Below are 12,795 nucleotides of genomic sequence, written 5' to 3' on the forward strand. Positions count from 1 at the left end.
TGACAGTCTGGGTCTGCCTCAGTTTCCCTGCACGCCACACACGGCAACATGCTCATCCCGCTTTTAGAAAATTATTTTATAGCCGTGGATTAAAGATTTCATATCCATGGATTAAGGGTCTAAAATTATCTCACTGCCTTCCTATTCAGCTCGGCTTTGTTTAATTAAGACTATGATTAACTGAGAGAGGGAATATGAATTTGGTGCTGGCTAAAGGCTTCTTCAGACAATGATAAAGTCTGCCTTTAAAAATACCCACTTTCTTCACAGTCTATGGTAAATACAAATGTAACAGTCTATATAATACAAAATGGTTTTTGAAGTACTATTAGCACAACATAAAAGCTTTAGCCGTGCAGTACATTCCCTCTAATCCTATTTTATTTTTTCTAAACGTTTTCGCTATTTCTGGGGCACATTTATTATACAATAAATACAGAATATTTCACTGCAGCAATGTTTCCCAACTGGCATTTATATTATGCAGTACCCAACACTATAATCAATATAAATACGTTCTTCTATATTATGTAAGAAAAACATTCATTTAAAGGAACTTTAAAAATATTTTTTCTCTTTCTCCCAATAAAACTAATACCCTACTTCCTTTCTCAAATCCATTTTAAATACCCAGCAGATTCCAACAGTTACAAGTTAAACATTTGAAAATGACAGAATTCACCATCTCTCTAAACTTAAGAATATAAAAACCACATGTCGACATCTAAATAAAAACTGTCAAATGTTGAACTTTTTGCCAAAGTGGTTCTAGCAGTTATAGAAAATCAAAGTTTATAGAAAAGGGTAGAGCTCGCTTTGGGGAAAAGAAAAAAAAAAAAGGAAGTTCTGCAGCTTGTATTGAGTCACTTTATTCCCCTTCCAATTTAAAATTTAGGGGAAGGCTCAGCTGGCTGATTGCATGTGATGAAGCAGCTACCTGAATTCCAGTCAGCTCTGAGCTGAACTTCCAGTGTATTTTAGCCAGAAAAGTCCCCTAGCCAGGAGAGCTTTGTGTCCCTAGCTCAGCAGTTTGCAGGGGTGTCTGAACTGCCACCCCTGATGTGAGCTGGCTGTTCCAGCACTGCCTGTGCTCCCAGCACACTCTGATCCATGGAAACTGCAGCTGCAGGCCCAGGTAGAGTTGCAACATAGCCAAGCAAATTGCCCCATTGTTTACTTAATGATGCAATGAAACTCAAAGGAAAACTGGCAAATCCAGATGTGTTATGCTGGGAAATTAATTATTTTCTAGTATGAAAGTACCTCAATTTTTTATTTAGGGATTACATTGGTGAAAACAACTGCTCCCCAGAAGCAATCAGCAAACCTGCCTGGCCACCTCTGTGGACTTTGTAAGTGGCAGAGTCTGTTCTGCTGGGTCTCCATTTTTTTGCTTTTCCAGAGGTAGAAAATCATAGGCAGGGAATATCAATAGAAAAAGCTGGCAGAATTCAAGTATCCTTAGAAACACAGCTACCACCTCTCTGCCATTGGAGCCATTGCTCTTCATTTTTACAGCAAGAAGGAGAAAAGAGCCTGAAACACAGGTAGGTGATGGATTCCAATGCTCTGCTTTCAGGACTAGATTTCTTCATGCCAATGTGCATTTTCCCATCTTGCAAGCTGGCTTGGACTTCACTGCACAATGAGGAACAGGAAGCAGTGCCAAGCATTTCCCTTCCAACCACCATCCTGTGACAGCAGCACTCAACATTTGCACTGGAATTCAGTATTACAGCAAGAATGGAAAAAAACTAATCAGAGAAAAAATTAGCCTATCTGGAGAAATATCCCTGACCAATTCACTGCACCAAAACAACACAACTTTCCCTCTGATTCTCGGCATACCTGGTCCTCCCATTAAATCTTGTTTGAAAATCAGCCCAAGTGGGACACTGAAGTTCTAATGCTGACGTTTTTCCCTTGAATTGCTTAGCAAAGTATCTGCTCTTCAGAAACTGGTGGAGCAGAGATGAAGTCAATCACAGAGGCAAATTAGTGAGAGAAGTAATTAAAATCATAGATGTACCTTACTACACATATGCACTTCTGTATTTATGTTCCTTTTTGTAGCATCTAAAAATTACACCCACCACATGTGTCTTAAAATTAAATGCTGCACTAGTTTTCCAAAAGAAACCATAATGATCTTTTGTAAATAATTTTATCTACTGTTCAGCACTTTACAGTCTTGGTATGTTATACTTCATCATTTATTGTTTTACAAGTGTTAGTGTTCTCTGGTGGGAAATGCTGTAAAAACATAGAAACTGAAATAATTTTTCTCATCTCCTGGATTTATAATAAACATGGGACTCAACAGACAGTTCTTCAAGCTGGAAGCCATTTGGTTTGTGTCAGGGGAAACGCTGGGTAATCAGGACAGCCTGCTGCTCTGCACTGGTTAAACTAAAGGAAACATACACCAAGTTAAACCTCTTTCCCTCTATATATGGGATTTTACAGCTAATGTAGCTTAGCAGATTGCCCAGTGCTCCCCCAAACCTCCAGCTGAGCCTTTAGGGATTCTATCCCAGGAGAACAAGGGCAACATGCCTGGACAAAAGCAATTCTCATTTCTGGGCATTTGCTCCCAAAGTCTGCAAATTGTTTGGAAGTCAGTCTGGCTCTGCCCCATCCTGCCCTGGCTCTGCCATGGGATTTGCCAGGACTCTGTGACATCCGTCCCCTCACCCAGGATGGCCCAGGTTGAACAGTTCAGGGCACGGAACGAGCTCCTGGCACAAAATCCAACTCCCAGACTGATGGGGGTGTAAGGCACTTGGTCTCAGCTAAGTGTCAGGTTAAATGAGTTTTCACTTTTTCATGCACTTTTAGAGTACTTCAGTGCTAGGCTTTTCTCTTCTTTAAAAAGCACCAGATACTTAAATTCATGAACTGCGGTTCCTTTCCCTGGTATTTTTGGCATATCTGTGTGCTGTACGCAGTCAGATGGCTTCCTACTGTTATTTCATCTTTTATTTTCTCATTTCCTCTGGGGTTTTGGGGATTTTTTTTTTTTTTTTTTTTGCCTTTCCCTTGCATTGTGAAGTGACCCACAGGGTCCTAATATTGCTTCACCTTTTGGGCATTTTCTGCCCCTAAGGTGGTGGTGGTTTAAGCTGTACATCAGCAGCAAATATTGTGCTCTCTGTGTTGTTCAGACTCTAAAAATGCCTTTAGTAGGAGCATGAGTTTTGTTATTAGCACTTGTGCCAGTCACAGTGAACAAAAGTGAAAAACCTCACATCCCATCTCTGCCAGAGTGAAGGATATCTGGAAATACCGGGATATCGCACTTGGAAACACTCATTAACAACCAGAAAAACACATTTTATTTTTGGAAGGCTTTTTTTCCCTACTGGATCTTGTAATGAATGCATTTGGTGAGCCATCTGCCTTGCCTGCAGGCAAGGAACAGCAGACCAGGGGCCTGAGGAGGGCTCATTCCCAAACCCAGGGCCCAGCACATCAGAGCAAGCAAATGAGGGACAGAGATTTGGGTAGAGAGCCAGAGGCACAGCCCCAAACTAGGATTCATTTTTTATCTTGGTCTTTGAAAATCATTCCTAGTCACTCTGCTGCCACAGGGGGATACACCCTCCTCTCTCAGCAGCATGTATTTTCCAACATTTCATCAACTTCTTTCTGAAATAGAAACTGTCATTTTTATATGATTTCTCCCAGTATTGTTAATGAATTACCAACACTGATGTGGTATTTTACTGGTCATGGTGCTCATTACTAAAGATTTCAGATCTCATTTTCAACTGCCTGTTTATGTTTATTTAATTAAAAATGTGATTGATTTCAGGGCAATAATTGTTAAAAGTTATTTTCCAATTCACTTTTAGATATTTTGCTAATGAAAACCACATTACATTCATGGTGTGCTCAGCCTTTGCTTATCCCAAACAAAATACTACATTTACTTCATGTTCATGGTATTTAATCTTCATGTGGCCCTACCTGAAGCAGAAGTGGCATTTTGGAAAGTTCAAAACTTGTAACGTGAATAAGTCTCCTTCTTTACAGCAGAAGATTTGTTGGGATTTTAGAGAGAAACGGGTAACACTGCAGAGACTGCTTTTCCACATACAATTATTATCAATATAGTCAGTAACTATTAACATAATGAATTGCTTCAGACTACTTTGTCATGTCTTTAAAAAACCACTTAAAAAATAACAGGTAAAGTCAATAACTATTCAAAATATCACAACCAGCAAATTTTGAATGCTCATCTGAGAAGAGACAAGATTTGCACTGGGGGTAACGCAAGAGACAATTACAGGCAATGCAAGAGAGATGGAGGAAGAAAAGGATTATGGATGTGTGGAGGGAAGCCAGGAACTGGTATGTGGGTGTTTATGATGTCTAGCTAACAGCTTTCTTTAATGAATATATTATTAGACAACATATAAACACAGCTTAATAATAGCTGTATGTCAGAAATTAGCCTAAAAATCAATTGCATCAGATCTAGCAAGTTAATATTAATTTAAAGCCAAAACAGTGATGCAAGAAGGTTCCCAGAGAAGATCTGAAAAAATAAACAATACTGCTGAAGGTATTTTAGTGCTACGATACTCCTCTACATTTCTCCTTACCGGAGTCTTTGATACAGTCAGAAATACAATATGACAGCTTAGAAATGCTGCTGTCATATTGTGCTCCTTCAAACAGAAAGCAAAAGACACAAAGAGACTTTGAAAAAGGTGAAAGACGCCTTTGATACTTGTGTCTGTTTTCATGCTGCTTCTCAAACTACCCAAGCAATAATCACTAGACTAAGTAGAGGCTTACAAGTGCTAGAAGTGGAAGGTATGGAAACCAAAATGAAAGGGAAGACAGTTTATGTCCTCTAGGCAAAGTTAAATCCTGGCAGATTAAATTGGAGTGAAAACATCTTGTCAATTAATTAGTGCCTTTATTATTTTAACTGATGCTCTGCAAGCCCTGAAGGCTTGTAGCTTTTAAACACCAAAACTGAAACGTGAAGCTCCTCCCTGAAAACCCAGTGGGCAAATTCAGAGGAGAAAATGTGATCTGAGATAAAGCCACAGAGGCTGCTGAGCTGATTGACTGGGAAAGGAAGGGACAGGGCAGGATGTGGAGGGGCTGGAAGGAGTGGGATGTGCCAGAGGAGTCCCAGTGAGGAGCTGCTCATCACCGGCAGGGGAAGCTCAAAGCAGCCACGCTGGTGCAGCAAGGTGGGAAAGTAAATTGGAGCAACTGGAGGGAGCCAGAACAAGCAGAAAAGCAGGATCTGCATGTGAATTGTCCAAAATTAACACTGAGCCATACTGGGCATGATTGGAAGTATAAGAGCCAGTGTAGCAACAAGGAAGATACTCCTGCAAAGCTGGCATCTGAGGAACCATCCAGAATGACCCATCCCTGCTTCCAGTCAGCTTGCAGTAGAGAGCTCCGAGCTAAGACTAGGGATTGGGGCTTTTAAAGTTTCTTTAGACTCAAGCCAAGTTTTCCTAACTTTGTTCCTAATGTGCACAAAATGCACTCAACTCCATAATCCTCCAGGAAAGAAAAGGCAGGTTCTGCAGGCAGCTTTTCAGAATATTACACTCTCCTCCTATGTTTGTGTTGAACTAATTCCCAGTTTGGTGCTGGCAAAATTGACCTGCTGGAAAGACAATCTTACTTATAAGAAATACAACCAAAACCTTGACCATTTATTTTTCAGCAATTACATCATGGTACTTTAAAAGAAAGTAAGAAAGGCTAATTTTAATCTCAAAATCTTAGCCAGCTTGTATTCCTCCTCACCAGAAATTTCAGCAGAAGTGATTCCTCATGGGCTGTTGGATGTGTCAGGAGGGGAGAGCAGCCAGATCCTGGCTGGCAGTGATGCTTTCCTCCCCATGGCTGACAGCAATTTGCCCCATCCTCAGCCATTCTGGGCCTCTAAAATGAAATTAATCAGCTGCAAAACTGGTTTAATAAACTGGATGAACCAGGCTTAGGGCTGCACAGACACCAGCAGCTCCAGCAGTCACCAAGTGATGACAATGCTGGTAACAGGCTGACAACTGAACAGGACACACGAGAAATCTGAGAGCCAAAGAGAAAATGTAGGTTCTTTGCTGGCATTGGTTCTCCCTGGGATAAGTACTTTGGATGCAGCATTGGTGTTTGGAGCCACTGAAAGGCAGGAGCACAATCACAAGCTGCCCCAAATGGCTGCAATGATGTGAGAACCTTGGGGGAAAAGGTGGGAAAAGAGACAGAGAAGCCTTACCGAGGGAAAAGCCAAAGGGGTGAATCCAAATTACAGGGAAATGCAGTATCAGTACCCTGACCAAGGCTGGCAACAGATTACTATGTGCATGCTGCCACAAGGAGCAAATGGACTGTTTTTCATTAAAAACAAACGATGAGCAGCCCTAAGGAAGCCTTAGCCTCTTCTTCCCAAAGCAGACTCCACAGAAGTACATGCAGAACAAAGCCCAGAGTGATATCCAGGCTGGCAAAGAGCCGCCCTGGCTCTCAGCATCCTGCTGGGATTTCAGTCTGTTCCAGTTCCTTTCTTCAGTCCTCTGCTGGCTTTGCTCATTTTGCCAATATAATTTTTTAGAGCAAAAGGATGGTGGTGTTGTGGCTGTGGCTTCACTGAGTCTTAGATTTGCTCTCACTGCTGTAACACAAATAATCATCTATGATAATGATATGCAAGTGTCTTGTGGATGATCCATTCCTGGCCCCAGATGAGGTGCAAATCTCCATTTTCAGGCTTCCAGATTTCTTCACACTATCTGCTAACACTGAGTGATGCAATTGTCTCGCCTTCAATATCCCAGAGGGACAATCTCTAGAGAGCCCACAACCAACTCACTTTTTATTATCTGAAAGGGGGTTTGTTTTCTGTTTTGTGGGGTTTTTACTATAGCTAATGGAGGGCAGGGCACATAAGCAGGATGTGCATAAAGGCTGGCTGCACAGTACTACAATAAAGTCAGAAGCTCAAAGAAGCTTCAGTACTTTCAATATCTGAGCCTGGGCTGGTTCAGTGTCTGGTACAGTTGCTACACAAGCAGACAGCCAAGTGTAAACATTAAGCTGTGAAGTGTCTCACTACTTGCCAGGTCTTCCCACTATGCACGAGTTTGCATTATAGAACATTTAATTACAGTGTTTTGACTAGAACCAGCTTTTTCCTTTCAGCCAAGAAGAAAACTAACAGAGTAATTAAAAAAGTAATGAAAAGTCAGTAAAAATTCCTGAAACCAAGGACTCACATTCAGCTGTGATTTTGAAGAGCATATGTCAGGGAAGACTCCTGCTTCCTGTCATTTAGCAGGTTGTTAAAAAGTTTCAATATGAAATTATAGGTGATCCAAGTTTTGAGGTTAATTCTTTTGTCTGAATTTTCAACTATGTTTTCTATATGGAGCACAAGTAGAAAGTAAAACACAAAACAAAGTCCAAGTAGTAACTTAGAGAATTTCATCTTATGGCTTACAAAGTTATTTTATGCAAAAAAGCCATGTTGGCCTCAATGGCAGAATTTGCACAGCCAGTAAATGTAGGTGGCAGAATTCAGGCCCAAAGCTTTGGAATATTGATTACACTTACAGGTAGCTGCTTTGCAGGAAAATCTTCCTAGGAAGTGGCTGATATTTCAGTATGCCAGACTCTGCATTGAGAAGCAGTGAAGAAAGCTTCCTTTCATGGCATCAGGAGGTGCTGAAAAGATGATGGTAATTTAAACCATCATCACAAAATGTATCCAGCCTTACTCAGATAGTCATGTGAATTTACTTCTGCTGTCAAAAGCTTGTTTTTAAAATAAGCCTTGACTTAGGATAGCATGTAAAATAACATTTTAGACTGTAACTTTTAGGCAGCAATCAAAGTCCTATTCCTCATTTGCAGTCAAAGTCATAGTACATCAAAACATAAATTTATTCTTGTGTTTCTTTCTTTTATGGGAATTTATAAAATATTACATAGGAGAAACAGCAATCAGGCTTAACCCAGAATACAAAGGGCTTTTAGGTCCTCTAATGAGTTGTCTAAGAACAGTGTACTACAAAAAGGCCTGCATGTCATACATCTCTCCCTCATTGTAAAACATTGTTCTTAGCTTTTACTGCAGCCAAAACAACTTCATTTTTCTAATTAAAAAAAAAAAAAAAAAGAAGGTATCCAATTTCACTATGCTTGTGCAGGATAAATATGTTCTGAGTTCTTGAAATCACACTGCAACACCAGAGAAATTAGAGTCAGGAGCGCAAGAGCATGGAAAGGACAGCATGAGCAAAGCCAATCTGGTCTCACTGGTGCCAACTGATGCTTTCTCATATGCCACAAAGTCTCAAAATAAAATATTATGTAAAAAAAACAAAATCTCACCTTTTCTGGCAAAGTCAGCATCATTCAATTCCCTTCCTCCTGGCATTCCTGGAGGAACATGCTGCATCCTCAGCATACAGACCCTGCCTGCCTTCCCCTGCCAGTGCTGAGCATCTCTGGAGATGTGGAGCTGACTTTGGCCTTTAGGCATTATTAGAGCACAAAAAGGTGCTTTACTCTCACAACACGGCAGAGCTGCCCAGTTCTAGGTAATGAAGCCACCTCAGTGTCAAACACTCCATGCTAAAGATCTCTCAGCTATCTGGGACACAGGACAGAGAAGTAGCATAAAATAAACAGGACGTGTTTAGAACTCTAAGACTCCCAATTTTAGTAACTACTAAATAAAGAATAATTTCAGGGTTTGGGTTTGCACGTGTTCTTAGAAAATGTGAATATCTACCCATTTTGTTGAGATTTATTCAGTTTTGACTTTCTTAAGATTAAGTGATGCATACAGCAGGTCAGTCTGAAGATACCCACACACCATTCCAAGAAAATGCTATTTCAGTCACTGCCTTTTCTAGCAGGGCAGGCTTCAAACAGTGCATACTTGTAACAGGCAAAATCCACCATTAAGAGGTTTAGCCCAGCTGTGATTGTCAAAAGCTGTCAATCACAATGGCTGTTTCTCCACCATTCAGAGAATTAACAATTAATATACTTTTTGACATGCTAAATGAGATTTTGGGACACTTGACAAGACTTGGCTCAATAGTGCCACCTCAAGAAATATAGAATGCCAGCAATGTTGACACTGTATGACAAATTATATGTTCCTTCATACACTGTGCCACTCCATTCAGTTTTATAATTGGCACTGACTGTAGCTGAAATCTGATCCAAAGTATACACGATTAACTGGCATTTGTTTTGTCCCTCAACATTTTCTACACTACAGATCTTGGTAAATATTTACTTAACAGGCTGGCATACTAATTTTTCCCAGTAAATATACATGTCCATATTAACAATATAATTATTCTTTTTCTGTCAGATGATGGGCTAGCTGTGTGCAGCCAGCACAGACTGCAAGGGATGCCTATAGAGTATAAGCAAAGACAAACCTACATAATAAAGATTTTTGTACCCTTTGACTTCTGCCCACTTCATTAAAAACACTGAAATGACAGAGGTTAATAGCCAGCCCATACCTGCCCAGCAGAAAGATTTTCAAGGAATCACTGTTCCAGGGAGAAGCACCATCAGCATGGATCACACCAATTAAACTATTTAGTACCCTGAATATTGGTGTGTAATGGCTTTTGTGGGCCTCTCCCTGTTACTTTATCCAATTTCTACTGAAATAATTTCATCTTTTGCCACTCAACAGCATGTACCCTGGGGTTCCCTGACTTTTTGCTGAGTTTGCTTTGCATTTGCTGACTCCTTGGTGATTAGGGTTCTGTAAACCTCTGTTACATCTATTCCCACCTCTCTGAGGGCTCGAGTCCCAACCAGCTCAATCCCTCCTAGCATGGAAACACCTCCTTTACACTCCTGCCCCTCTTCATCTCCAGCTCCCTGTGCTTTGGGAGGAGGTGCAAGGATGAGCAATAAAGTGCTGAAAATTCCCACGGATATTGGGGGAGCTGAAGTCAGGACTGCAACTCATCACCCCAGTCCCATTCCCTTCCCCCAAAAAAATCCACATCTGGACACAAATGACTCACTAATCCTATTAGAAAACAGCATTTCAGACCTGAGCTGCAGTCCAAGCTCCATCTGCATTCACAGCAATGAACCAGATTTAGAATAGATAAAACAGTGATGTAATGCTAATGTGAGCTAAGAATTATATCCTCATATGTATATATAAAAATATAAATAAATAAATACATAACATATATACATTTCTTGGAGAACACTGCAAACTCCTCCAATAGCCTCTCGGTAGCAAAATCTATGCATGTGGTTTGCACTTTTCTGGAACATTAAAACACCATTTCCTTCTTAACAGAAGAAATTCAGACTGTGGTTGGCTTTATTTTCCCCAGAGCTGCTCAGAGTCATTGTGGAAATTTTCAGAAGTCTTGGAAGCACAGAGCTCTCCCTGGCACACCAAGCAGGATCAGTGCTCACAGGTTTGTGTTTGGACATTACTTTTAGAACCATTTCCAAGGGTTTTTTAACTGGGCCTGAGGATGTGCCAAACAAGTGAAACCTATTACAGACTCAAGCTCCTAGCATGAGAATTATTTGAAAGGGAAAAAAAATCTGCACTGGTTTTAATTTACAAAAAACCAGAAACAGCCCTTTGGTTTCATTTTGATTGCAGATATTTTCAGGAGTTATAATTTTATATATTTATATATATATATATATGACCTCCAAATGATGTTGGTCTTGTCAATGCAAGTGTGTCTTAAACATCATTTTCTCAGCCAATGTGTGTTTATTTCCTCGACTCTTTCCCATGCAGTTATTTATTGGTTCACTTTCTGTTGGTGCCAAATGCAGTAACATTTTGCGTAGCAGCACGCAGTGATCACCAGAAAGGCAGGGATTATCCAGGCTGGATTATGTGACACCCAGCATGTGCATCAAACCACTTCCAGGACACCCACCCTGACATAAAAGAACGAGTGGAAGATTCCTGAGCTGTGCTGAACACTCACCTCATTCCTACAGTCACCCTATGCCATCACTATCTTTATTAATTTATTTTTTATCATAATCACTTGGGCCTCTGGGTAATAGGAACAATTAGGGTGATTAATTGCATGTTTGTAATGAAAACAGAAGAGTAGGGAGGGTTACATTACAGGCTAAATATTTTCAGAAAACTCTATCAGCTGGTAGACATAACAAATGTGATCAGTTCAATGCAACATGAAGCTGAGCATATTGTGCAAACTGGTTTGCTCTGGAACTCGAATCTCCTCAATAGAAGCCAAAGTGTTTAAAAAAATAAACGAAGTCAGAGTGCACAGGGGGAAAAGAAATATTGACATGTGAGGCTGCTGTACTTCTAACATAAAGAAACACTGTTTTCCCTTTGGTCCTTTTATTGTCTAAATAGAAAGTGCAAAGCACGGGGAAAGCACACAACAAGGCAGAGTGCTCAAGGGAAGGTCAGGAGCTTGTGCTTGGAAGCAAGGAGTTACACTGGAAGGAAAATTGGAAAAGCACACAGCAGGGTACCTACAGAACCAACACATTCCTCACTAGCAGCAAGAGAGCAAACCAACCTGCCTGCCACTGCACTCAAACACCAAGGGTTTTGGAGAGGGAGGTCAAACCCAGCCAAAGAAGAGACTCCCACTGAAAGTTTCATTTGTTGAATCTTCTCTTACAAATCTGGGCTCTCATCTTCTCAACAAGATGCTACTGAAAGGCAGCTTCAACCCATGCTTCTTCTGGATTTGCTTGCAACCACCTGGTCTTCAAAGACCCATGTTAAATGGGGCGTGAATGCTTACTTACACACACTTCCCAAAGGAGAAACAAGAGTCAAGAAGAGGCACTGCCCACCCCTGCCATGAAAGCCGTGCCAGTGTATGGCAAAATGTCAAATTCCCTGTGAGGGAGGGGATCAATGCCAGACAGGGTTCAGCTCTCCCAGTCTTGTTATCGTGTCCATCTCCCTCCTGCCTGTCTCCTGAAGAATGTGACCACTGCCAGTGTTGTGCAGCTCAGGTGTGCCCTGCAGGGCTCACAAGGCAGGGCATGGCTGCACACCAAGGCAGGCAGCTCAGGAGCCACAGCTCTGGCCATCACCTGCAGAGAGATGTCTGTCCCATGTTCCAAACCAGTCCTGGACATCAGTGACTACAGGATCTGGACCATGGTGCTCATTAGTTAAGAGTCTTATCTTTGGCTGAGCCTTCACCAGGCTCCTCTGTGAGGTGCACTATCAAATTTCTACATAAATAAAAAGCCAGCTTCTTATATTGCCCACACTCCCACATACCTGCCTGGTTACATGGAGAAAGTGAATAGTGAAAGGTTTTATGTTCCACTTGTATGATTGGAGACTTTGTGCTTCAACACAAGCACAGGGTCACAGGGCAGGAACAAGGTGTTTTCTTTCCAGTCAGCATGAACCTGACATTTATTACATGAGGGTTTTGTTCTATTTGTTTTAAGTCAACTACATTTTAACCCAGTTCAACAATGCTGGAAAACCTGCCAAAATATTCCAGAGTGTTTAATCAGCATGAATGGACAAACGTCCAAAAGTTAAAATAAAAGTATATTGCAGTTTGTTCTTTATACCAGTAGGTCTTTCTTGTTCCAGTCCCTGACAAGCATTTGTGCCTCTGCCTTTGGGAAATCTGTCTTAAACATTTCTATTTAGTTGAGAAAATACCAATGTTTCTTGTGATTAATTATTAAAGAAATTTGCTTTTATTTTCAATTTAACTGTGGAATTTTTGTCAGACTCATTAAAGCGCCAAGTCCTCACTTGTTTAAGAGAAT

The sequence above is a fragment of the Taeniopygia guttata genome, chromosome 8 (genome assembly GCF_048771995.1).
Source record: "Taeniopygia guttata chromosome 8, bTaeGut7.mat, whole genome shotgun sequence".
In the NCBI taxonomy this organism is placed as follows: Eukaryota; Metazoa; Chordata; class Aves; order Passeriformes; family Estrildidae; genus Taeniopygia; species Taeniopygia guttata.